Genomic DNA, 27,802 nt, shown 5'->3' with positions numbered 1-27,802 from the left:
AGCTGCGTTGTTTTATTGCTCCATCCTCTGCCGCCTACGAGAATTTCTACAGTCCACTCTCCCCCCCCCCTGCGCACCCCGCTGCGATGTATGAAGATAGGGCCTAACACTCACATTGTTTGGTCCTCGTCGAAGCCGGATCTCTGAAGCAAGAAAACAGCAAGATGGTAGTTACAAGAAACAACCACAACAAGGAAGATGAAGAGTCGTCAGAAAATACTGCAAAATCTCCGAGCTCCGAGGAAACCGGCACCACGTCGGGTACCGGCACCACGTCGGGCACCGGCACCACGTCGGGCACCGGCACTACGTCGGGCACAGGCACTACGTCGGGCACAGGCGCAACGTCGGACTCAGCGAAGACGTTGGACACAGCTGCATCGTCGGGTACGGGCGCCATCAGGAAGACGCGTCCCACACCAGAGGACCTACCCGGGCCGAGCAACGCCGTCCACCCCGCTGACACGTCGGGCATTAAGGCCACGCCTGCGGCCAGCCTCGCCGCCACGATCGTCGAGCGCAACCCCGTCGAACTGATGCCACCACCGAGACCGCCGACGAAGCCCGCTCGGTCACACCGATCCAAGGCCTCCAGCAAGAGACTCCTCGCGGAGTTGGAGGCCAAGGAGAGGTTAGCCGAGCTAGAACTGAAGCGCGTGCAAGCGGAAACCGAGCTAGCGAGAATACGTCAAGAAAGAATAGACCTGGCGTCATCAAGAGAGGAGTCAGAAGAGGAAGAGGACCTCGCTCCACAGCGCATCGCTGACTGGTTCAATCGCCGACCCGAACGAGCGACAACATTAGAAGAGGCCGCCCATATAGAAGAAACGCAAGAGCCCGCCGCGCGCACTACTAGACGACGCGCGCGACCGGAAACATACAAAGATGCTCGTGCGATGGACGTGTCGTCGCTAACCGCCGCCCTCACAGAAGCCATTCAAGCCAGCAAGTCTTACAAGAAGTACATACCTGACCTGCCGACGTTTAGTGGCCTGTGCACCGAGTGGCTACAATTTTAAGCCGCGTACAACGAGTCCGCGCCCAGTTTCTCCGCAAGTGAAAACGTCGCCCGTATAAGAAGAAGTCTAAAGGGTGTCGCCTGGGAGGCCGTCAGCGCCCTCCTCATCAGCCAGCCGCATCCAGAAGACGTCATCAAAGCACTAGAAAGAAGATACGGAAGGCCAGACGCACTACTTGTCAACGAACTGGAGAAGCTAAAGGGACTGCCGCGCCTCACCGACAACCCACGTGATCTGTGCATATTCGCCAGCCGGATCGCTAACACAGTGACGACTATCGAGATATTGAAGAAGCCGCAGTATCTCTACAACCCCGAGTTACTGCGGTCGATAGTTGACAAGTTATCGCCGATAATTCGCAACAAGTGGTACGACTACGCAGCTACAAGAGAAGAGACGCCCGAACTTAAGAAGATTGCCGACTTTTTGAATAATGAAGCCGACAAGTGCACGCCTTACGCTCCGCCTGAAAATACAACGGAACATAAAGAAGTAAGAAGTGCAAGAAAGAAGCCCGAGCGAACCTACGCCGCCGCAGTCGAAATCAATAAGAAGCCAAAAGAAGAGAAGCCGGCGTGCCCGTTATGTGAACACGCTACGCACCAATTGCCGTCGTGCCCGCAGTTTATGAAGATCGACACGAACGAGCGCTGGGAAGTGGCCAAGAAGAACAACATTTGCTACCGATGCCTCGTCAGCAAGCATCGACGCTTCGCCTGCCGCGCCAAGCCTTGCGGCCAGCAGGGCTGCCCCATGAAACATCATCGCCTACTACACCACGAGAAGTCGCCACCCGCGGCCGCCGCTGCAGCCGCTGCCGAGCCACCCCCACCACACAAGCCAGAAGAAGTCGTGGCCTCGGCAGTGAACCAGATCGCCTGCGCGACAGCACAAACAAGACGCGCCTACCTGAAGATAGTACCAGTCACACTACGCGGCCCGCGGGCGGAAGCAGACACTTTCGCTCTACTAGATGAAGGCAGCACCGTGACAATTATCGACTCGGCGCTGGCGGACACACTCGGGCTCAACGGCCCCACCGAACCAATGTGGGTGCAGGGCGTAGGCGGGAAAGAGATGGAGCACAATCAGAGCAGGAGGGTCGAGGTCTACATACGCAACAAGTACGGCGGGCAGGAGCAGCGCATACCAAACGCGCACACCGTCGGCAGTCTGGGCTTCACCACACAATCCATAGGTGCGAGCGAGATAGATGGCTGCACACATCTCAGAGGACTCAAGCACAAGTTAACCTACCAAGGCGCAACCCCACAAATACTCATCGGTCAAGACAACTGGGAGCTAATCGTGTCGCGGGAAATAAGAAAAGGACGGCGCGATCAACTCGTCGCTTCAAGAACCCTACTAGGATGGGTACTTCACGGCTGCCGCACCACTAGAGCGGAGCCGATCGCGTACTGCTGTGCGCACCTCACGCGGGCCAAGTCGAACGAAAACATAGAAGAAACAATGAAGAAATATTTCGCTCTCGAGTCCCTATCAATCGAGCCGAGGCGACCGAGCAGCGATCCCGAACAACAAGCGCTTCGCATATTAGAAGAAAAGAGCCGCCGCTTACCCGACGGCAGGTTCGAGACGGGGCTACTGTGGCGCAACCAAGAAGAAAGAATACCCAACAATCGCAACGACGCACTGAAGCGGCTACACACGCTCGAGAGGAAGCTGGATCGAGACGCAAACCTGAAACAACAATACAACGAGCGCGTCAACAATCTACTCACCTCAAGCTACGCCGAGCGCGCGGCCACGCCACCAAGCGGCAGGACGTGGTACCTACCTCACTTCGCCGTCTGCAACCCAGAGAAGCCGAAGATAAGACTGGTCCATGATGCTGCGGCCACCTCACACGGCCGCAGCCTCAACGACATGCTGCACACGGGTCCAGATTTCCTGCAATCACTACCCGGCGTCATCATGAAGTTTCGTCAACACAGCATCGCAGTCTCAGCTGATCTGAAAGAGATGTTCATGCAGATCAAGATACGCGAAGAGGACAGGGACGCACTCCGCTTCCTATGGAGGGGCGATCGCCGCGAGGGAGAGCCAGAAGAATACCGCATGACTTCAGTTATATTCGGCGCGTCGTCATCGCCGTGCACCGCTCTATACATCAAAAATAGAAACGCACGAGAGCACGCGACACAGTACCCGGAGGCTGCGCGAGCAATAGAGCGCAACCACTACATGGACGACTATCTCCAGAGCTTCAACACAATAGAAGAGGCAAGACAAGTAACAAGAGACGTCGATCATGTACACCAACAAGCCAAGTTTCAGCTGCGTGGGTGGGCTACGAACGAATATGAAGCAATAAGAGACGTCGTCGGCAGCGAAGAGCGAGAGGGAAACACTGTCCCTATCGGCGGGAGCGAGATAGAAAAAACGCTCGGCCTGCTGTGGGACACAAACGAAGATAGCATCCGGTTTCGCCTCAACACTAGAAGAGCTCAGCCCGAGGTGGTCAATGACCTCCGGCCTCCGACGAAGAGAGATGCCCTAAGCATCATAATGTCAATATTTGACCCGCTCGGCCTGATTTCACCTATCACTACGCCGGCCAAGCGAATAATGCAAGACACGTGGCAACATAACACGAGCTGGGACGAAGCTATACCAGAAGATCTGCGGGAGCGCTGGAGCGAGTGGCTACAACAACTGCGAGACCTAGGTACCCTAAAGATACCTAGATGCTACGACGCAACGCCTGCCGCCGTGCGCGAGCTACACACTTTCGTCGACGCTAGTGAAGAAGCATACGCCGCCGCCGTGTACTGGAGGATGACGCGAGCCGACGGGTCAGTCAAAATAGCCCTGGCGGCCGCCAAGAGTCGCGTCACACCTAGGAAGCCTATCTCCATACCTAGACTGGAGCTGCAGGCGGCCGTCCTAGGCGTACGGCTAGCAAGAACAGTGATAGAAGAGCACGACTTCGAGATCGCTTCAAAAATATACTGGAGCGACTCTCGCACGGCGCTAGCATGGATACGCGCCGAGCCCCGTACATTCAAGACGTTCGTGGCCCACAGACTCGCCGAGATAGAAGATCACACTAAGAAAAACGAGTGGAGATGGGTACCGACAGCACACAACGTAGCCGACGACGCGACCCGCGCCACACCAGCTGACTTCGATACGAGCCACAGATGGTTCGTTGGCCCGTCATTCCTGTACAATGAAGAATCGACTTGGCCCCGTGAGAATAAAGTCGAAGTTCCCGTGACCGGTGAAGAAAAAGAGACGTGTGCTGCGACAGCCGCCGTGCCTGAAAATAAACACGCGGCCATACCTAAGTTCGAGCGCTTCTCAAAGTGGACGCGACTACTACGTGCGACCGCACGTGTGCTACAGTTCATCGACCTCGTGCGCCCTCGACCCCGTGACCCCGCCCGGCCCGCGACACAACTTATCGCGGCGGCCAGGCGCAAACGAACGCGCGCAAACGAGACACAAGACGGCGCCTGGAACAAGCGTGCCACTCACACACGCACACCTGTCAAGATCGCCGCTACGCCGCCACAAGAAGATAAGAAGTACTTAGTGTTAGAAGCCAAATACCTAAGTGCCGCCGAGAAACTACTAGTACGCGCCTCACAAGAAGATAGCTACGAAAAAGAGAGAGGGCGCATAGCAAGCGGCCGCGCGCCAGACAAGGACGACCGACTAGCCAAGCTGAGTGTCTATATGGACGGCGATCACATTATACGTCTGCGGGGCAGAATAGCGGCCGGCGACTTACAAGAAGAGACAGTGCGACCTATAGTGCTACACGGGAAACATCACTATACAAAGTTATATGTTTCTCACGTTCACGAACAGTTACATCACGGCGGCACCGAAATAGTGGTTAACGATCTGCGACAGCGTGTCCATATAGTGAAAATAAGACCGACAGTGAAACAAGTGATCGCCCAGTGCCCAAAGTGTCGCCTGCGTCGCGCCAAGCCCGCGGCGCCATCTACGGGTGACCTGCCAGCGGCGCGCCTAGCACATCACGTTAGGCCCTTCACATACACGGGTCTGGACTACTACGGGCCGCAAGAAGTTACAGTGGGCCGTCATAGAGAAAAAAGGTACGTCGCACTGTTCACCTGTATGACGTCGAGGGCCGTACACCTGGAGATGGTTGCCTCACTGAGCACCGACTCCGCCATCAACGCACTGCGCCGCTTTATCGCTCGGCGCGGGTGCCCTACCGAACTGTGGAGTGACAACGGGACTGCCTTCAGAGGTGCACACCGAGAGCTGGCGGAAGCGATGAGAGACGCCGCCCACGCACGCCGCATCAATTGGCGTTTCCTTCCCCCCGCCGCCCCATTCATGGCGGGCGTGTGGGAACGTATGGTGCGCACCGTCAAAGAAGCAATGAAGGCTACGCTGCACGAGAAGTACCCGAGCGACGAGACCCTGCAGACCCTACTGGCGGAGGCGGAGGCAACCGTCAACTCAAGACCGCTGACCTACGTGGCCGTGAATCCAGAGGACCCGCCGGCCTTGACCCCGAACATGATCCTGCTGGGGCCAGACTGCTACTCACTTGCACCCGGCACCTTCGAGGAGAGCGACACCAACGCGCGACAACACTGTAAGCGCGCCCAGCAGCTCGCCGACACCTTCTGGCAGCGCTGGGTTCGCGAGTACGCGCCGCTACTCCAACACCGGCGGGAGCCCTACGACGGAGGAGTCGCCCCGGCCGTCGGAGACGTCGTCATCATCTGCGACTCCAACCTCCCCCGTAACACATGGCCACGGGGGATAGTGACGCGGACGTACCCGGGCAAGGATGGCGTGGTTCGAGTCGTGGACGTCTCTACGAGCAAGGGACACGTGCTGAGGAGGCCGACAAAGAAGATCGTCGTGCTACCAGTAGGTTCGCGAAGCGACGGCGGGAGAAATGTACACGACGCGCGTTTAGATTAATAAGATGTAATTAGATAATAAAATAATTAAGATATAATTTAGATAAGCCAAAGTTTGTGAATAATAAAATATCCTCCTATTGTGTTTCATTACGTAACTCTGCATAACGGGAGGGGCAAAGTGTGGGTCGCCGGCGGCGACACACACTTTGCGCCTTTCAAATAAGAATGTGATAATAGGCTAATTAGGATAAAGTCTAATTAGAAAAATAAGTTAGGTAGAATAGCATAAGAAATAAAAACTTGTAAGTTAATAAATATTTAAATAAAGAAAGCATGAGGGCCGAGGAAAAGAGAGGTATCATATTAGAAAGAGAGGTATCTTATTAGAAAGAGATAGGAAGTCTGCGCGCATGCGCCGATCTCTCACGATCCGCGCATGCGCGCCACGCGGGTAGTGGGGGACGAGGTACATAAAATAGGCGGTAATAAAAGCCGGTACGTCGCCCCGCTCAGCGTCAGTCCAGAACCAGCAGCCGACTAGGAAACAACTAAAAGGAAAAGAAGAAACCTCTCCAAGCTCGACCCTCCTGCATCTGAAGCCAGCTGCGTTGTTTTATTGCTCCATCCTCTGCCGCCTACGAGAATTTCTACAGTCCACTCTCCCCCCCCCCTGCGCACCCCGCTGCGATGTATGAAGATAGGGCCTAACACTCACATTGTTTGGTCCTCGTCGAAGCCGGATCTCTGAAGCAAGAAAACAGCAAGATGGTAGTTACAAGAAACAACCACAACAAGGAAGATGAAGAGTCGTCAGAAAATACTGCAAAATCTCCGAGCTCCGAGGAAACCGGCACCACGTCGGGTACCGGCACCACGTCGGGCACCGGCACCACGTCGGGCACCGGCACTACGTCGGGCACAGGCACTACGTCGGGCACAGGCGCAACGTCGGACTCAGCGAAGACGTTGGACACAGCTGCATCGTCGGGTACGGGCGCCATCAGGAAGACGCGTCCCACACCAGAGGACCTACCCGGGCCGAGCAACGCCGTCCACCCCGCTGACACGTCGGCCCCCGGTACCAGCTACGCAACCGCCACCGCCCTCCCCTCGGGCGCAGCAACAGCGAGCTCCAAAACCAACGGCAGCAAGGCTGCAAAAAAAAATGAAACTATCAAAAAAAACAGCAACCAAAAAAATAATAACAACACTACTAAAAAGAGCGATAGTAGTACGCAGCCTTGCAGCGACGATGACGAGGGTAGAAAAAAATTAAAAAACCCAAATACCCCGCCATCGTCGCAGACATTCTACCAAATTGGCCGAAGGTTTTGGAGGATATCGCCGAGGAGCTCGGAGAGTCGCCTTTCACCACGCCGAAGGGAGAGGGCGTGCTCTTCGAGCCCCGTACCGAGGAGGAATACCGCCTCGTGATACGTCACCTGACCAAGCTGGAGGACACGGCAGCAGCAGCCATTGAAGAAGCCAAGAAAAAAGGGGAGGCCACAGACGTCATCAAGCCACTTTTCAACATTTACGGGCTGGATGACGAGAAGCGGATGAAAGTGGCCGTCAGGGGCCTCCCCGAGAAGACTCCAATTCTGGATCTAATGAACGCCCTGGAGAAGCAAGGACACCCCGTAGAATATGCGAAGCAAATCAACGCGAGAGCGGGTCGCCCGGGCTGCATATACTTCGTGCAGCTCGCGGGGCCTGCTCGGGACCACGCGGGCATCTATGGGGTGTCGGAGCTTCTCCACATGAAGAAAATAAGAGTGGAGGCGTGGCGAGGGAAGAAGGGGCCCCCGCAATGCCACCGTTGCCAGGGCTTCGGCCACTCTTCACACGGCTGTCATCGGGAGCTTGCCTGCGTACGCTGCGCTGAACCGCACTGGGCCAGCCAGTGTACGAGACCCCGCGACCAGCAGGCCACCTGCAAAAACTGCAGGGGGCCCCATCCAGGCAATCACAGGAACTGCCCCTCCTACAAAACAGCCTACCGCCTGTGGAAGGCCGGGAGATCTGCCCTCTCGGCTCCGGCACGCCCGGGCCCCACAACCAACGCTACGGTCCCCAAGCCCACGGTGGAAGAGTCGGCGCCAGCTACACTGATAGCGTCGGCGAATCCCCCCACCCAAAGGGGGACAAACAGACCGCAGCAGGCGAAGGAGCCCGGACCCCAGAAGAAGAAGCCAAAAAAGAAGAAGAAGAAGGCTGCCCCCACGCCAGCAGTGCCAGCCCAATCCTCCACCTCCACTGCCCCACCACCGCAAAGAGATCCAGCACCAGACACCGACATCACGCCCACCGCCACTCACGACCTCGCCGCCCTCGTGGCGCAGCTCGCGACAGTGGCCCAGGCGCTCACAGCTGCCCTCAACACGCGGACTAAAATTCAATAGTCTGCGTGTTGTATACTGGAACGCGCAGGGGCTACGGTCGAAGATTGGACTCCTGCGCAACTTCGTCGCAGTGCAGAACGTGGACGTGATGCTGGTGTCCGAAACGTTCCTGCGCGCCGAAACCGCACTGAAGATCCCCGGCTACGTCATATACAGGAAGGAGGAGCTTCGGCAGGATGGCTCAGCTTACCGGGGCCTCGCAGTCCTAGTCCGGAGGTCCATCGTCCACCAGCCGGTGGAATACCAGCCCCTCGACTCCCTCTATGCCCTGGGAGTCGACATCAGAGTCTCGGGCCACGACCTCCGGCTCTACGCAATCTACAGGCCGGGAGGAGCACCCGGCACACTGCAGAGAGACCTGCTGAAGCTTCTCAGTCCCCCCTTGCCGATCATCATGGCCGGGGACTGGAACGCGAAGCACCAAGCGTGGCACGCGTCGAGGCAGAGCGCAGCGGGCCGCGTGATATACCAAGCCGCCGTGGACCACGACTTCGGGGTGTCCGGACCCGAAGAGCCGACGCACTACGACGTCGTGCACGGGCCAGACACAATCGACTTCGCGGTACATAAAGACATCAACGCAGCCATCGGCCAGGAGACCCTACCCGACTTACCATCGGATCACCGCCCAGTACTCCTGACCTTAGAAGACCTACCCGTGAGAGCCATCACAACCAGACCCAGACGCCGTATCTGCTGGGAGACTTACGTCGAAGCCATGGAGGGGAAACCCCAGACCCTGGCGGTCTCTTCAGCAGAGGAAGTGGAGAGTGCAGCCGCCGCCATCACCTCCGACATCCAGGACGCGCTGAACACAGCAGCGCACACCATCCGGAGTGACGGGAGACGCCCTCTCCTGCCACAAAGGATCCTGGACCTCATTAAGCGCAAGCACGTCCTGAGGAGAAGATGGCAAACAACAAGATGCCCTACCCTTCGAGCGGAGCTCAACGCGCTCGTAAAGAAGGTGCAAAAGGAGCTCAGCAACCACGCAGCCATGAGTTGGGAGAGTCACATCGCGTCCATAGACGGTGATGTTCCCTCCATCCACCGTCTATGCCGTCAACTCGGCACGACGCGAGACTCGATTCGCCCACTCAAGGACGCCAACGGACTGCCCAGATACAAGGCGGAGGACAGGGCGGAGATCTTCGCCGAGTGTCTGAGCAGACAGTTCCAGCCCAACCCAGTCCAGGACCACGCCCACCACCGCGAAGTCTCTGAACACTTGGAGAGGTTCTACGAGCAGCCACTGGGACAAGAAGACGACCAGGTCTTCTTCACGCCCGGCCAAGTGCAGCGAACTCTCTGTCGCTGCAAACACAAGAAAGCCCCGGGCCCCGACCAGATTCCGAACGCGGCACTAAGTCACCTGCCACTGCGTTCCGTCGTGGCGGTGACGCGCCTGTTCAATGGGATCATGCGCTCGGGGCACTACCCGACCCCGTGGAAACTTGGGCGGGTGATAATGCTGCCGAAACCCGGAAAGGACAGAGGAAGACCGGAGAGCTACCGACCAATAACCCTGCTCAGCACCCTCTCCAAGGTGTTCGAGCGGCTCCTGCTGGGCAAGCTCCAGCCCTTCATCGAGCCAAGGCCTGAGCAGTTCGGCTTTCGAGAAGGCCACTCAACGACCCTGCAGCTCACAAGAGTACTTCACTTCATGACGGCGGCCATGAACAGAAAGGAGTACACAGCAACCGTCTGCCTCGACATGGAGAAGGCCTTCGACAGAGTGTGGCACGAGGGACTCATCTACAAACTGTCGAAGACCGAAGCACCCAGGCGGATAGTCAAGGTGGTGGCCTCCTTCTTGACTGACCGCCGCTTCAGAGTAGCAGTAGAGAACGCCGTCTCGGAAGAACACCCGATCCACGCGGGCGTCCCCCAGGGCAGCGTCCTCTCGCCGGCCTGTTACGCCCTCTACACCGACGACCTCCCGGTCGTTGGAGACGTCAAGCTGGGCCTCTATGCGGACGACGCGGCACTCTTCGCCGCGTCCATCAATCTCAAGCACGCTGCCAAGAAACTCCAGAGGTCCCTTGACGCACTCCCCGACTGGCTCTCCAGGTGGAGGTTGTCAGTGAACGTTGGCAAAACGCAGGCGCTGATCTCCAGCCACACCAAACAGCTGCCACCGCCGCTTCGCCTGCACGGCGAAAAAATCGAATGGTTACCGCAGGTCAAGTACCTGGGCGTAACACTCGACCGGCGGCTAACCATGAAGCCCCACGTGGACGACGTGATCCGGCGCGTGAAATGCGCTCGAGTCCTGCTCCGTCCAGTGCTCTGCAGCAGCCTCCCCCGTCGCACGAAGCTGGGGGTATACAAGACCTATATACGGTCCCGCCTGACGTACGCAGCTCCCGCATGGTACGCCCTGGTGGCTGAAACACACAAGAAAAGACTGCGTGCGCAGGAGAATGCGGCGCTGCGCACCATAGTCAATGCCCCCCGCTACGTGCGAAACGTAGATATTCAGCGAGGCCTGAAATGGCAGAGCCTGGACGCCTTCGTGAGCCACCTATCGTCGAGAATGTTCGAGCGCGCCGACCACTCCAGACACCAACACCTACAGGGCATCGCGCCGCTGCACACACGCCCGCCGGATAACCGCCGCCGATCACGCCAGCTCCCTAGAGCACTGGCGAGAGAAGCAGACACGCCAGACAGTGGCTAAGGATCCCGCAGTCCAAGTAGCCACAGACAGACAAAGAAAAGGGAAAAAAAAGCCATGACAGGCCAAATGGCTAGTTACGGCCACGAAGCCCCCCGCCCTTAGAAAAAGGGCACAAAATAGACCCACCCGTAGTTACGGGTGGCGATTAGAGACCGCCAAAAATCCCCAAAAGGGATGGAAAGGCATCTCATACCTCCCTTCGGGAGGCATGAAAGAAGCACACGAGCGCTCAGCGTCAGTCCAGAACCAGCAGCCGACTAGGAAACAACTAAAAGGAAAAGAAGAAACCTCTCCAAGCTCGACCCTCCTGCATCTGAAGCCAGCTGCGTTGTTTTATTGCTCCATCCTCTGCCGCCTACGAGAATTTCTACAGTCCACTCTCCCCCCCCCCTGCGCACCCCGCTGCGATGTATGAAGATAGGGCCTAACACTCACACCAATTGATAATCGCAATAAGGATATAGATACTTTGTGCTTTCCAGATTTATTTAATGAGGGCAAATTCGGTCAGTTTTATGATCGCGAGAAGAAAATTACTAGTGCAGAATACATAAAATCTCGCTTAACTTCAAACGATTCGCGATTTAGACTTAATCAGCAATATTTATTTTACTTGTTAAATGACGCAAATTTACGACAGTTAAGTGCAGGCATATTTTATAAATTAAATATCACTAACCAAACCCAAAAATTGACCGCTCAACAATATTTAGACATGATAGAGAAAGGTGAGCTCGAAGGAGATTTAATGGCAATATTCAGTCGATTACGGAACACTGCACAATTTTGGAAAAAACCAAGAAGTGATGTCGTTTGTATGACTCGTCATTACGGACCGGCCACCTGGTTTCTAACAATCAGCCCCTCTGAGTGGAGGTGGACGGACCTTGCGGAATATATAAAACGCATCAATGGGCCAGACGCAAATAACAAATCCACCAGTGAGTTAGTAGCTATGGACCCAGTTGCAGCATCTCGGTTTATTGACATAAAATTCAAAGCAATGTTAGAATTTTTAACATCACCTGAGGCACCTTTGGGAGAAATTCAACATTATTTCTGGAGACGGGAGTACCAAGCGAGGGGCTTACAGCACTTTCATCTCATGTTGTGGGTTAAAAATGCGCCAATACTGCAAGATTCAACAGTTAATGAGGTGGCAAAGTTTATAAGTCAGCATGTAACATGTTCTGTCCCAGATAAAAAAGTGTCGCCAACATTATACGATCGTGTAATCAGTTATCAAACACATAAACACAACTCATACTGTTTACGAAAGAAAAAAACAAAATCAGGTTTTATAACTGTTTGCAGATTTGGGTTTCCTCGACAAATAACCGAATCTCTAACGATAAAGAGTGTAACTGAGTCTATAGCGGCTAGAAAAACTTTGACATCTAATAGACTGTACAATATACCTCGTAAAGAGGAATCTCGTTACATTAACGATTATAATCCAGCAATCCTTCTGGCTTGGAACGGCAACATGGACTTGCAGTATGTAGGAGAAAAAACAGCGGTGTTAAATTATTACATCACTAAATATACGACTAAAGGCGAAAAAAGTCATGCAGTGGATACTTTTGACAATATAAATTCAACCAAATCTCTTACTAGTAGGCTTTATAATGTAGGTCTCCGAGCTCTCAGTAACAGAGAATGTGGTGCTCTTGAAGCTAGTGATACACTGTTGGGTATATCTCTATATGGTACGGATCCTCAGACCACAATCCGATGGCTCGATGTAAATATACATCGCAACCGAAGAGTAAAAACTAAAAAGGAGATAAATCAACTTGAATTAGATTCCACTGATATATTTTTCGAATCCTGGGTTGACAATTATTATCCTCAACGTCCTAAAGACTTAGAAAATATGAATTTATATAATTTCGCTCGATGGTTTGACATAGTTACAACACCACCCTCTTCGGCAGCAGCAGCACAACATATATATAAATTATCATCGAATAAATATTTAAAAAAACGACAGCGACCATATTTAATAAACCACTATACTTACGACGTAAACAAGCATCCAGAAAAATACTATTTTTCGCTCTTGTTAATGTTTTATCCATGGAGAGATTTAGTGGTACTGAAGTCTGGTCAAGGTACTTACACTGAAGCCTTCAAACTTTTAAAAGATGAAATTAAGGACGGACTTGATTACGGAGAAATGCAGACAGAATTCTTAAATAACATAGAAAGAGCATTCGAAATGATAGAAGAAAAAGTAGCGGAAATTGAAAGAGATCGACAGGAAGACGATCACGAAGATGACGGTGTAGATAATCCACTGGACTTCTTACCTGTTGAAGCTGTGAATGCAATGGATGATTTCAGAAATGCTAAAGATTTGGTATCAGAAGAAGAGCTCGATCAAATGATAGCAGGTCTAAATATAGACCAAAAACGTATTTTCGATAAGATTTCTAAGACTTTATTAGATGAAACTACAATTTTGAGACTATTTATTAGTGGGACAGGCGGCACTGGGAAAAGTTATTTAATCAATACAATTAAATGAAAATGAAAATGAAAATGAAAAATGAAAATGAAAAATTATTTATTTCCTTATTAAGCTTCTACAAATTGCCATCAGTGGTTGGGACTTCCTTTTAGGTGAGTGAACCTGTATCAGGGTGCCCCGCTCCTCCATAACTAAACAGTCTTGTTATTACTTATATTATAGGAAATGTTATACATATGAAAGTAACTTATTTTATTTATTAACTAATTATAACTAATATTATACATTATTTATTTCTATTTTTATTTTAAAGAATGTTTTAGGTATTTATGCTATTATTTACTATTTTAACCTAATTAAGTACTATGTTTATGACGAGGATATACGAGTATAAATGAATGTGTGTGTGTGTGTGTGTGTGTGTGTGTGTGTGTGTGAGAGTATGCATGTGCGTGCGTGTGTGGATTAGCGTATGAGTTCTGCCGATATGTTATGTTTAATTAATAATTTACTCGGTACAGTAATGACTCTGTATCATCATAACTTAGTTGTTTCAGCCATTTAGTGAGTTCTATCTTACACTTATACAACAGTAGTGGATGGATATCAATTTGCTTGTTTACATTATTATATATGTATGCCGATTGCGCTTTATATTGCCTTTTGGCAAACATAGATTTACAGCTAGATAGGGGGGCAACATTGTTTTTGCGTCGTCGGGTTTCATTTGTAGGGTTAAACTCTAGGGTTTTGTGTAGCCTGAGTGTTGTACTCAAAACATACAGCTTCCTGATGGTTAATTGGTCACTGATTTGATATAGTTCTTTAGTAGGAAACCTGTATGGTTTTGAGTACATCACCTTGAGCAGGCAGCGTTGCCCTCTCTCCACCTCTAAAAATTTTGTTTTGGCAGCGCCACCCCAGACAGTAATACAGTAGCTCATGACAGGTTGTGCCAATGTAATATACAGTTGATTCAGTAGTTCCTTAGTTGTTATATATCTAAAAATCTTGAAAATCCAATTAAGTTTTCTTATTCTATTGTTTACATTTTCCAGTTGCATGTGCCATGAGAGGCGCTGGTCAAGTAGTACACCTAGATATTTTGTAAATTTCACTTTTTCTAGTTCCATGCATTCACAGGGGGAAGGATCATCTTGGTTACACATGTGTAGTTTTAGTTTTAAGTTAACATTAGGTTGCGAGCTGTCATATTTACTGAAACATATATAATTAGTTTTGCTGGCATTGAGCGTAAGGAGGTTATTTCTAAGCCATACAGCCACTCTGCGGAGGCCAGATTCTGCACTACTGAACACTGACTGCCAGGATTCTCCATCAAACACTATAGCTGTGTCATCAGCATAAGAGCCGATGTGCCCACGTTGTAGTTTGAGATTCGTCAAATCATTGATATAAATAAGAAACAACGTGGGCCCCAGAACGCTTCCCTGGGGGACACCATAAGTTATATCCATTTCGTTACTTATGAAGTCTCCTATTTTCACTCTTTGTGTACGCCCCTGCAAGTAGTCACTCAGCAATTGGAGAGGCAGACCTCTTATTCCTATTCGTTCCATTTTTTGTGTAAGAGTGGAGAGAGAGACCGTATCGAATGCCTTTTTTAGGTCTAAAAATATAGCGAGGCATTTCTTACCTTTATCAATTTTATCGGTAATTAGAGATGTTAAAGATAGTATAGCATCTTCAGTGGATCTGGATTGCCGAAAACCAAATTGGTTTTCGGAGAGTATGTTAAATTTGTTAAGGTATGATATAAGACGACTATTTATTAATTTTTCTATAACTTTAGAGATGGCAGTCAACACTGAAATTGGTCGATAGTTGGTTACGTCATCTCTCTCTCCACTCTTATGCACCGGTGTCACAATCGATTGTTTCAGTGGGGCGGGGAATACTCCTCTTGCGAAACAGAGGTTTGCCAGGTGGCTAATTACAGGGGCAACAACAGTGCAGGCGTGCTTCAGGAATTTCGTTGGTATGTTGTCCCACCCGGGGGCGCTATCGGCCCTGAGGCCCATGACAACACAGTGTACTTCCTGGGGGTCAGTGTTCAGGAAAACAAGTGAGGAGGTGGTACAGTCAGGCAGGTTGTTTTCGTCATGATTATTTACATATCGATTATTAGAAGTACTTAGGATTTCTTCGGCCAGTGTTTTGCCAATGCTAGCAAAATAATTATTTACATAGTTAACAGATGAAGTTGGAGATGGTTTAGTGTTTAGTAGTTCAGTATTTTTTGTTTTATCAGATTTGTAATGAGTTATCCTTTTTATTGTCTGCCAGAGCATTTTAGAGTTTTTAGATGATTTAGCCAGCTGTTCTTTTTCATATTTGCGCCTTATTTTTTTTATTAGATCGTTACAAAAGTTGCGGTATCGTTTGTAGGTGATTTTGAGAACTTCATTATGAGGTTCTCGTCGCGATTTAAATTGTAGTTTATTACGATTTCTGATGCAGCGCAACATACCAGGGGTCATCCAAGGTTTTATTATTCGTTGACTTCTGGGTATGGGTCTAGTATTTTTACTTTCATCAAGAGATTGTCTTATCTTATTTATAAGTTGATTTGTGACAAGGAATGGGTCATTTGATAAAAGAAGAATGTCAATATTTTTTTCTAGAAGTTTTTTTAGTGCATTATCATAGTTAATAGTTACTATAGTACGAGGAATTCGTTCATTGGGTTTATTGTATGTTAATGTTAAGTGAAGAGTTAGATGGTCAGTGACAGAAGTGTTAAGAATAGTGGCATATGCAGTGGTTTTTTGAGTTTCTATTTTTAGCATAAAGTGGTCCAGGCAGCTGGCTTGTCTGGTAGGTAAAGTGTGCGCAGGTAGGATACCGTGGGATGACAGCATATTTAGATAGCTAGATCTGTTAGATATTTCATAATTTGATTCATGTTGTTTAGGAATGAGGTTAATATTTATGTCACCCGTGATAATAATGTTGCTAAATGTTGTTAGTTTTTCAAGATGATTATTCAATGAATTGATAAAGTCTATTGCGTTACAATTTGAGGGACTACGATATATACCTAGTATGACTATGTTTTTAAGTTTTAATTGTATGCAGGTAGCTTGTTCTATTTTGATCTCTAATGCTTGAGCGTTAAGTTCAGTTTTCACATAGGCCACTACTCCATCACATTGATTTAAGTTATTTACTGTGGATATAGTAGAGTAAGACTCGATTTGGGGAGTTGGTTTATATTTGTTTAGGTGACATTCTGAGAGTATAATAATGTCGACCGTATGATTAAGTTCAGATAAGTTCAGCATGAGATCGTCTAGGTTACTATATACACTCCTAATATTTTGTGAGCAAATGGTTAAATTGGAGTTTGCATAAGGCACGTGCTTATGTAAGTCCTGGATGTCACACTGCATAGAAACCGCAACTTCCACTTCGTCAATTTCATTTAAAATATTTGTGTTGCAAGGCATATTTTGATTGGACTAGAGGTACAAGTCACCATAAAAAATGTAGATAGACGTATTAGGCAATTTCTGTGGCATGAATCTATAAGCTGAAAGAACAGTATGGCTTTTTCAAGATGTATGTATGTGCAATTTTTTTTTGAGTATATCATAAGTGTGTACGCGTTTATTTGGTAAGTGTTAAAGTGTAATATTGTGTGTGAGTTGGCATTAAAAGTAATTAATTTATAATAGTGAGAGATAGCTATACTTAAACTAAGTCTTATCAATTGAAAATAAAGAGGAAGAAAAATTATCATTTTTTCTCTGACTGAGTACAATCGGCATTTTACAAACATAAGTATATGTGTACCATACCATAGTCATTTTTGATTTGACAAAGCAGTGATTTGGGCCTCATTCGTTACATGTACGATATTCGCGTTGTCGTCCTTTTTCAGGTAAATGTTGCCGTACGCCGTCCAGCAGTACTTGTATTGTTGTTGCCGTTTGAGCTCCCGGGCTAAAAAGTACAGGCGGGCCGCCTTGGGTGTCAGCTGCTCCGACACGAACACGGGGGTCTCTTCTGAGCTACGCAGGCCTAGGTGTTTGGCACGAAGTTTTTCATTATTTTTGGCGTTAAAAAGTTTACATGATTTCAGGACATCATTTTTCAAGATAATAGACGAGGTTTCAACTATAATGGCGGTTGCCTGGGAGCCACCAGGTTTAGCACGGACCCTATAAACGTCCTTGACATCGGACTTTGTTAAGGGGCAGTCAATTGTTTTTGATAGGTTCATGACAATGTTGATGAGTTCGAGTTTGGTCTCGCTGCCTAGTTTGGGTACATTTTTTATCTCGAAGCTGGTCCGCCGGCTGTGTTTTAAAACCTCTTCGACTTTGTTCTCCAACATTGTTATTTGTTTTTTATCCTCAGCAGATTGTTTTTCGAGGCACTCGATCCTGTTATTTGTCGCTTCACTTTCCGCCGTTAAAAATTCAATTTTGCTCTCGATATTTCTATTTGATTCTTTGATTTCTGAGAGTGTTTGTGAGTTTTTCTGTATTTCCAAAAGTTGTGGTTGCATAAGACTAGTCATTAAGGCCCTCATCTCATTTTTAAACTGCTCAAAGTCGGCTGTAAAGCTTAAATGCTGGGTTAAAAAGCAAATGAATAAATTAGTTGCAGTAGCTGCACCCACTGGCATTGCAGCTTTTAATGTAAATGGTCTAACAATACATAGGCTCCTACAGCTGCCTATTGAGCACGGAAATTGTCCCAAGTACACTTCCTTATCAGACCAAGTACTAAAAGTTTTAAGAAGTGATTTAAATGATGTAGTTCTATTAATTATTGATGAAGTTTCCATGATTTCGAATTTAACACTAATGTACATACATCTTCGTTTAACGGAAATATATGATACCGGTGACGCTAACGACGGATGGTTCGGTAGAATACATGTAGTGTTGTTTGGCGATTTACTCCAACTGCCTCCAGTGAGACAACTATCGCCATTCGAAAATATGAAGTCGACTGATGTCCTTAAATGTTTAGGTTCCCTTAGCGTTCCGAATTTATGGAAAGAACTATTTTCGTATGACGAATTGACAATAAACATGAGGCAAAAAAACGACCCACTTTTCGGCGAAATATTGGATCGAGTAAGAATGGGTGTAATAATAAGTCAAGACAGGTGTGCTTTGTCTAATCGACTCCTTAAATTGACCGCTAAAAATCTCAACGATCTGCTTAAGGAAATCATAACTTATTTTAAACAGATGCCCGAGAATACTGTATGTTTATTTCCCACTAAAAATATGTGTAATCATAGACCGGGAGATAGTGACACATTTTACTGGGTCATTTGTACCAGTATGGCGGTTCGTCAGGGGTCTAAGCATGTAATGAAGGAAAGAAAATGCTATGACCATAGCGCTGGTACCGGCGGCCCAATCGCGTGGGCGTTAGTCGAACGTGTCGGATAAAATACGAGTGTCGAACGATTTGTACCACAAAAATCCTCGTATTATTCGATAGTCCATAAAAAAGAAGTAGGCGGTAGCGTAATGCCATACTTCTCCGGTGTGACTTACAGCCCGCCATACTGAGGCGAACACGTTAATTAAAAAAAAACAATTCAACCATTTGTACCAAGCTAATTTTTGCACAGGTGATCATCGTCGAGCAGCCATTCATGGACATCACCATGCCATACTTTTCGGATGGTTCCAAATGCCCGCCATACCGCCGCAAGGGAGTTAATTTTTTTTTTATTGCTAAACGATTTGTACCATCTTGAATTTTTTTTTCAACACTTTCTGTGTGATCATAAATGGAAATCTCATAATGCCATACCTGTAGGAGGTGGCAAATGTGTACAATATTTTTTTTTTTATTTCAAGTATGGTGCCCCTTTTTCCCCCTATTAGAAGTATGGCAAATATAATAATGGTCACATTGCATCATATAATTTCCAAAAATCCAAATGCCATACTGGTACAAATCGTCAAAAAATTGTTTTTTGTTTTAAGTCTTGGCTTAAGTCTCACAGTCGTCCGCCCCGTAGTTATAATCTGAAATATATTTTTTTAGGTACAATTGTATCCAAACAAACAGAATATGATGATGCCATGCTGTAAAAAATTATTTTACGTATACATAGTCGTATTTTTGAAACGTGTCGATTAAATAAGTTTTTCAAGTATGGCAGCACTTTATCCCCCTACTATAAGTATGGCAATTATAATAACGGTCACATTTTATCAAATACTCTCCAAAAATTTAAATGCAATACTGGTACAAATCGTTTAGCAAAAAAAAAAAATTAACTTCCTTGCGGCGGTATGGCGGGCATTTGGAACCATCCGAAAAGTATGGCATGGTGATGTCCATGAATGGCTGCTCGACGATGATCACCTGTGCAAAAATTAGCTTGGTACAAATGGTTGAATTGTTTTTTTTTAATTAACGTGTTCGCCTCAGTATGGCGGGCTGTAAGTCACACCGGAGAAGTATGGCATTACGCTACCGCCTACTTCTTTTTTATGGACTATCGAATAATACGAGGATTTTTGTGGTACAAATCGTTCGACACTCGTATTTTATCCGACACGTTCGACTAACGCCCACGCGATTGGGCCGCCGGTACCAGCGCTATGGTCATAGCATTTTCTTTCCTTCATTACATGCTTAGACCCCTGACGAACCGCCATACTGGTACAAATGACCCAGTAAAATGTGTCACTATCTCCCGGTCTATCAGTTTAATAATGCTATGTTGGCAAGTATTGAACAACCTGAAATTAAATTAAATTCTATAGACGAAATAGACTGTCCGCGGTATTTAAAAACACGAGCAAAGGAAGTACTAAAAAATAAAGAGGATGATTCATCATTAACCGCTGGCTTAGAAAATGTTATCTCAATAAAAATAGGTGCACGTGTAATGTTGCGAAGAAACATAGATGTCAGTAAGGGGCTGGTAAACGGATCCATTGGAAAAATAGAGAAGGTTCATTGGGACGTCAACAGCAACAATATCGCACGTAAAATTATAATCAAATTTTACCATAATTTAATTTACGAACTTGAACGTGTCAAGACTAAGTTTCAGATATTAAGTAATGCATATGTACACCGGGAACAATTCCCTATATGCTTAGCATATGCTATTACTATCCACAAATCACAAGGACTTAGTCTTGACAGCGCTCTTCTTGATATAGGCTCCTCAATATTTAGTAAAGGGCAGGCTTACGTTGCTCTCTCTAGAGTTAAAACCTTAGACGGAGTACATCTTATCAATCTAGATCCAAGTCAAATCAAGGCACAAGAAAGCTCTATAGTCGAATACAACCGCCTACGCACATTATACCGCCCCGACTTGGCCCAATTAAAAATAAATAGAAAACGCGTAAGAAAAATTGTAGATAATGAATGGGCAATTCATCCTAATATTTCGAAGGTACAAGAAAATATAGAAAATAACACAAAAAAGAAAACAATACAGCGTAAACGTAGAAAATAGAGTAATTTTACTAAAAACATGTATTCATGTTTAACACTATTCTAACATAATTTCTGTACAAAAAGTAATGATATCCCATCAAAAACATAAATGTAAAATGAGAGCCAAGTTCAATATTAAATTAAGGTAATGCGTCGTTGTTGTCTTCGCCTACAAAAGAATAGAGATCTATACGGGTGCCAAGTTCTGTGTTGAAAATCTGAAATCTTAGTTACAAGAATATGCAACCTTCTAAAATTAATTTATATAACAATTTCTTGTTTCTTGATACTACCACAATGTTTGATGCTTAATAGGAAATATATATTTAATCTTAAATTTAAACAGACAATTATTAACAAAATGCATTTATTTCACTTGGGACCTTATTCAATTTCAGGTTTTGACTTGGCTAGTTTTTAGTAAGAAACCAAATTTTAGAAAAGTATAATAGACAAATATAACCTGTACGTAAAAACTAGCTAAGTAAAATCCTGAAATTGAATAAGGTCCCAAGTGAAATAAATGCATTTTGTTAATAATTGTCTGTTTAAATTTAAGATTAAATATATATTTCCTATTAAGCATCAAACATTGTGGTAGTATCAAGAAACAAGAAATTGTTATATAAATTAATTTTAGAAGGTTGCATATTCTTGTAACTAAGATTTCAGATTTTCAACACAGAACTTGGCACCCGTATAGATCTCTATTCTTTTGTAGGCGAAGACAACAACGACGCATTACCTTAATTTAATATTGAACTTGGCTCTCATTTTACATTTATGTTTTTGATGGGTTAAACATTCTTGATCCTTCGCGAAGCATATTGAAATCAACCATAACAACACTAACTGTACTTAACTTTTAAAGTCCTAAAACTGTTATTTGGAAAGTACGAAAATACTAAATGCAGTGCAAATGTACATAGGGGCTGTTCATAAATTACGTCATCTATTTTTGACGATTTTTGACCCCCCCCACCCCTCAAATCATCCAAAAATCATGCTTCGGATGACTCTGTTTCCTCCTACGTAATTTATGAATAGCCCCATACTCGAACTTATGAAGGTATATATATTACTCGAAAGAAATTATAGGTACCTACTCGCTTATTTACATGTTTCGTCATTGCATTTGGTACCTATAGGTTGTAAAGTTTGTATCAACGAGGGTTTAAAAACGAACTGGTACTGAGGATCTGATGATAATGATGATGATTAAGGTGGTCACGGATACCAACCAACCATGTAGTAACATGATTATACTCGTTTGATTCGTCTCAACAAGATCTTGGACACAAGATAGTACTCAGGATCTGATAATGGAGCTCGAAGGTGGCCACGGGTACCAGTCTACCATGTAACTGAACCACTTCGTGTTTAGGCTCGTTTGATTAGTCTCAACAAGATCTTTGACACTAGGTGATACTCAGAGTCTGATGATGGAGCTGGAAGGTGGTCACCGGTACCAATCAACCATGCAACTAAACCACTTCGTGTTTAGGCACGTTTTATTCATCTCAACAAGATCTTTGACACTAGGTGATAAACCAAACACGAAGCCCAAACACGAAGTGGTTCAGTTACGTGATAGACTGGTACCCGTCGCCACCTTCGAGCTCCATTATCAGACCCTGAGTAGTATCTTGTGTCAAAGATCTTATTGCGACAAATCAAACGAGCCCAAACACGAAGTGGTTTAGTTACATGGTAGACTGGTACCCGTGGCCACCTTCCAGCTGCATCATCAGATCCTGAGTACTATCTTGTGTCCAAGGTCTTGTTGAGACGAATCAAACGAGCCCAAACATGAAGTGGTTCAGTTACATGATAGACAGGTACCTGTCGCCCCCTTCGCGCTCCATCATCAGACCCTGAGTACTTCCTTGTGTCAAAGATCTTGTTGAGATGAATAAAACGTGCCTAAACACGAAGTGGTTTAGTTGCATGGTTGATTGGTACCGGTGACCACCTTCCGGGTCCATCATCAGACCCTGAGTACTATCTTGTGTCAAAGATCTTGTTGAGACGAATAAAACGAGCCTAAACACGAAGTGGTTTAGTTGCATGGTTGATTGGTACTGGTGACCACCTTCCGGCTCCATCATCAGACCCTGAGTACTATCTTCAGTCAAAGATCTCGTTGAGCCGAATCAAACGAGCCCAAACACGATGTGGTTTAGTTGCATGGTTGATTGGTACCGGTGACCACCTTCCGGCTCCATCATCAGACCCTGAGTACTATCTTGAGTCAAATAAATACATATAGAATGTTAGGTCGTTTCAAATATTTTTAATCCTGTCCGGTAGTTTATTAAACTGTACCATTATAAATTATAATACTATAAAAACAGTGCTAGGATCAAAGTCTCTCGTTGCGGTTTACACGCACACAGTATAGCGTTTTACACGGCGCCCGCCGCACACAATGATAAAAAACCTCGTCGTCGCCGTTGAAAATGTGCGGAGCCGACCGACACACGTCCTGCCTCTACAAGCTCTGCTAGCGATGTTACGATTCGACTTCACAAATCGGTTCAAACCGATTTAGGTCTGAAGTCGACTAAATCGACTTGAGTGTTCCGTAAATCGACTTAAGATACGTTCACCCGCTCTAAGCGCACCCTTTCCGATTTGTTGCTGGGTCACTTTCGTTTGACATATTGAGGCATAAAATGTACACGAATCGACTTCAAACCACGAAGAAAAATGTTGCCATCATGCACATTGCCGCCATTATTGTCAGCCAGTCGAGTCAAGTCGAAACTTGGTATCTACAGGTAAAGTAAAATGAAACTTATTGTAAGCTTATTTCGCATAGGCTTAAATAGATCGATTTGGCGGTATACTTGGATCGGTTTGCCAGTTTTGCGCCGCGTCGATTTGCTAACTGTACGAATTCGCGGCAATGACTCACGCAATCGCAAGAGACCGCACGCTCTTTCCTGCTTGCTCGTATAGTGCTTTCCCGTTTTATCTTAGCAATTAATGAAAATTTGATTTACCGCGCAACGGAAAGTAAAAAAATATTACAAAAGTTTTAAGTCAAAGTTTTTGCTCTCGTGTTATTCTAAGGGTCGAACAAACCGTAAAATTGACAATTCGATTTCTTCACTCAAAACCAAGCGACTACGGAGCGGTTTGAACTACTGATAATTAAAAACTTGAAGTTAAATCGACTCGGCCAAATCGGTTTGCAAACCGATTTGGGTTTAAATCGGAGTCGACTTATTCGGTTTGAAAATTTTTCGATTTGACCCATCACTAAGCTCTGCCGCGGCACTGAGCTGGCGCAGCGCGCGTCATCGGTAATATAGAGTAGTTTTCAAAAAATTGCCAAAAAATTATAGTAGAATTTCATAAACACTAATGTATACCAACAGTATAAGCAAACGTTGCAGGTTGCTTGAGTATGGAAATGACTTCGATATTAAGTAGATTTTCGTAGAAATTGACACTTGTTTCGGAGAGAAAATTGAGTTCGTTTTATTTTGATTTGCTCTTTCTCAAAGGTATGTAGGAAAAATATCGTTTGATATGCCTAAAGTACAGGGTATTAGTAATACAAAATAACCAGGTTTAGCAGAGTAAACTTCTCAACATTTCCAAATAAGAGCTCGCCATTCAGTGCTTCACGGGGTTTTTCGGAAACGACCATCAGAAAAAAAAACATTACTAATTTAATAAGTCCTTTTTCTAATATTTACAACGATATTTCTAAAGATAAGAAGACGCTTTTACTGGAACAAGTACTCATTGTTTCTAATAATGAGCGCAAAGTCCTGAATTTCGTCGACTAGTATCATCAATTTTGCATTATTTCGACTTTTCTTGTAAGAGCGCTCTTAATAGGAAACCCGTGTGGCACAAGGGTAAAATAATAGAGAAAATAGGAAACCGAATGTATTTAGTTAAGTTAGATATTAATAATTTAATTTGTAAACGTCATATTGACCAATTGAGGCGTTACGTTAGTAACCCAGATGTACACCTCGAGCGCGAGGTAGCACATTCGTCATCCGCCTCTTCTACGCCATTCCAATTGATAGACGATGACCCCGCGGACGAGTGGCAAGACGCGACGGATGGGGAAGCACAGGTAGACGTAGGAGAGCTGCCGCAGCAGCTAGAGGAGAGGGAAGTACCGCCGGCAGAGGTCGGAGAGCCCACACCTCCAGTGACGGTGGAAGCAACAGAATTGCCACCACCGACAGTTGAGGTCGAACGCTTAGGGAGTAGAGTTTTGAGACCCCGGAAGGTTGTTAATTATAAAGTTTAATTTATGTTTAAGGTTGTTGTTATTTATGTACAACTTTGGTGCAGTTGCAATGTGTTGATTTTAGTTAGATATGTTTATTTATAGCTTCTGGCTCTTCAGCTAAGGGTGGAGGAGCTGGTATGTATCCTCCCGCGTTTGTCTATGCTCGTTCGATTACGTTGACAATGTCATGAGATGAAAAATATATTTCTTTTGATCCTGTAAAGAATCTAGTTTTATTAATGTTTTATAGCGGATAATTCCCATACGTTTCACGACTAATCGGCCATTTTTGCCGACTAGTCGCCGACTAGTCGGGAAAGCCGACTATTCGGCCACATTTGTAGTCGGCGATTAGTCGGTACATCCCTAGTTTATATCAATTGCTGTTTGCCCAGCAGTGGGACTCAAAATAGGCTATAAAAAATTGTGCCACAAACCATTACGAGTTAGGTAGAAGTACTAGTGCTCGCCGCTGCACTAGTATTCGACATGGGCACTTTATGTCAAAGTAATATAGGTTAAATTTGAATGGCGATGATTTTTCTGTATTCAAATTTAATCCTTGTCACTTTGACATAAAGTGTCCAGCATGTCGAATACTAGTGCAGCGTCAAGCACTAGTAAATGTTTGTATTGTGTACATACGTTCAGGTCAAATCTTGCAAGATAAATTATAATTAGACACTACCCATTATTAGATTAAGCTGAAACTTCACATATTGCCATAATTTTTTTATTGACCGCGTCCGTAGGCGAAGCACTTGTGCTTCTTGACTCTAGATACCCTACACGTGACCCCTGGGTAGTGCTAAATGGTCAACACAATTCCTTCGGGTAGTGGGGTTTGTCAGTGGTCCCACGTAATTTCAAATCACTGTACATAAGCTGGTGGTAGAGTCCTAAAGAGGACGATCATTTCAGTCCAAAGGGTTCGTCTGGATAGCAACCACCTGCGCATTGTAGTTGGCCGCAAAGCATCCTTCCCTGTTGATGTGTTCCGGTTGAGTGCGCGAAATCCAGCCCCCCTTATCCGATCAACTAAAGTTCCGGCAGTCCTTGGTCTGCTGAGGCCTGTTACCTCGCACTGCTGCTTCAGGCGTGCTTCCTTGGCACGGGGGCCAGGGAGACCCGGTGAAACGGTTGTCCGCTGGCCGCCCGCTGGTTCGTAGAGGACCCGAACCCCGGCCGTCCCTGCTGGGGAGGCTGTCCTGCCGCCAGTGAAAAAAGCCTGTGTGTTGGTCGCTGCGCCGGAATGGGAAACCGGAGTGGAACGTAGCGCCTGGCCACGGGTCGGACCGGGGGCCCTTCCGTCCCCCGTGTCAGGGAATCACTCTACCTGTTGCGTCTAGGTGAGGATTGGCCTTGCCTGTGACCTTGTGACTGTGGGTATTTTGGTTGATCCACTTTTTTCCCTTTATTACCCACTCATTCCAAATATGAATAAACGAAACAAGAAAAACCGTAATATAGCGGCTTCGTTTTCCACACTCACTGTGGATTTTTGTAACATCAGAGGACTCCACTCCAACCTCAATTCCGTCCACCACCACCTTGAGACAGACAAGCCGGCCTTGCTTTTCTTGACGGAGACACAGATATCTACCCCGGCCGACATCTCTTACCTTATGTACCCTGGATACAGCCTCGAACACAAGTTCGTGTCACGGGCTGGAGTGTGCATATTTGTCCGGGATGATATCTGCTGTCGTCGTTTGGGCAGTCTTGAAGATAGAGATCTGTCACTTATTTGGGCGCGCGTAGATTACGGTGGCCACGTCCGTATCTATGTGTGCTTATACAGGTCTCACAGCGGAGACTCGGAAACCAATCGCCTGCTGGAGCGTATCCAAGTGAGACTCAGCGAAGTTCTCGAGCGGCTTCCCTCAGCGGAGTTAGTGATCCTTGGTGACTTCAACGCGCACCACAGCGAGCGCAGCGAGCAGGACACAGCTTTGCTGCAGCGTATGATCTCTCGCAAATAGTCGATGGTCCCACTAGAATTCCGGACATCGAAGGTCATACCCCTGCTCTCTTAGACCTACTGCTGACCTCGCATCCAGAACGCCACCAGGTATCCCGTCTTGCACCCTTGGGTTCGTCAGACCATTGCCTGGTGCGTTCTGTTGTTACCACGGAGCGGACAGGGCAATCTCGACCTTCTGGGTTGCGCCGTGTCTGGCACTATGGATCAGCAGATTGGGATGGACTGCGGGAGTTTTATGCGTCCTACCCTTGGGGGCAGCTCTGCTTCTCCTCGGATGATCTTGACAACTGTGCGAAATTCGTAGCTGACACGATCCTGCTAGGTATGGAATGCTTCGTTCCTAGCACATTAGTTCGTGTTGGCAATCGTTCTCAGCCCTGGTTTGGTCGAGCGTGCGCTGAAGCCCGTAAATCAAAGGAAGAAGCTTACCAAGCCTGGGCTGCTGCGCGTCAGGTCAATGATCGTAACTGTTCCGAATTGAAGAAGCGACTTAATGCTGCTACTAGGTCTTGTAAGAAGCGAATTGTTGCAGCCAAGTTCATACAACAATAACATACCCGCAGAATTGGTGAGAGACTAGTCAGTCAGCCCTCTGGGTCCCGAACTTTCTGGTCTCTCGCCAAAGCTGTTCAGGGGAACTTTTGC

The 27,802-nt window shown here is 46.9% G+C and overlaps 1 long non-coding RNA gene across 1 annotated transcript; it reads right to left on the bottom strand.

The window, feature by feature from the left end:
• Positions 1-20,450: 20,450 nt before the first annotated feature.
• Positions 20,451-21,632, bottom strand: LOC134802986 (uncharacterized). Its single transcript, XR_010145919.1, has 2 exons — positions 21,574-21,632; positions 20,451-21,243 (listed from the first exon to the last, which is right to left on the bottom strand). It is a non-coding gene; the product is annotated as an uncharacterized LOC134802986 (long non-coding RNA).
• Between the last annotated feature and the right edge of the window lie 6,170 nt (positions 21,633-27,802).

This window comes from Cydia splendana, chromosome 25 (genome assembly GCF_910591565.1).
Source record: "Cydia splendana chromosome 25, ilCydSple1.2, whole genome shotgun sequence".
In the NCBI taxonomy this organism is placed as follows: Eukaryota; Metazoa; Arthropoda; class Insecta; order Lepidoptera; family Tortricidae; genus Cydia; species Cydia splendana.
This window is presented reverse-complemented; position numbering and strand designations above follow the sequence as displayed.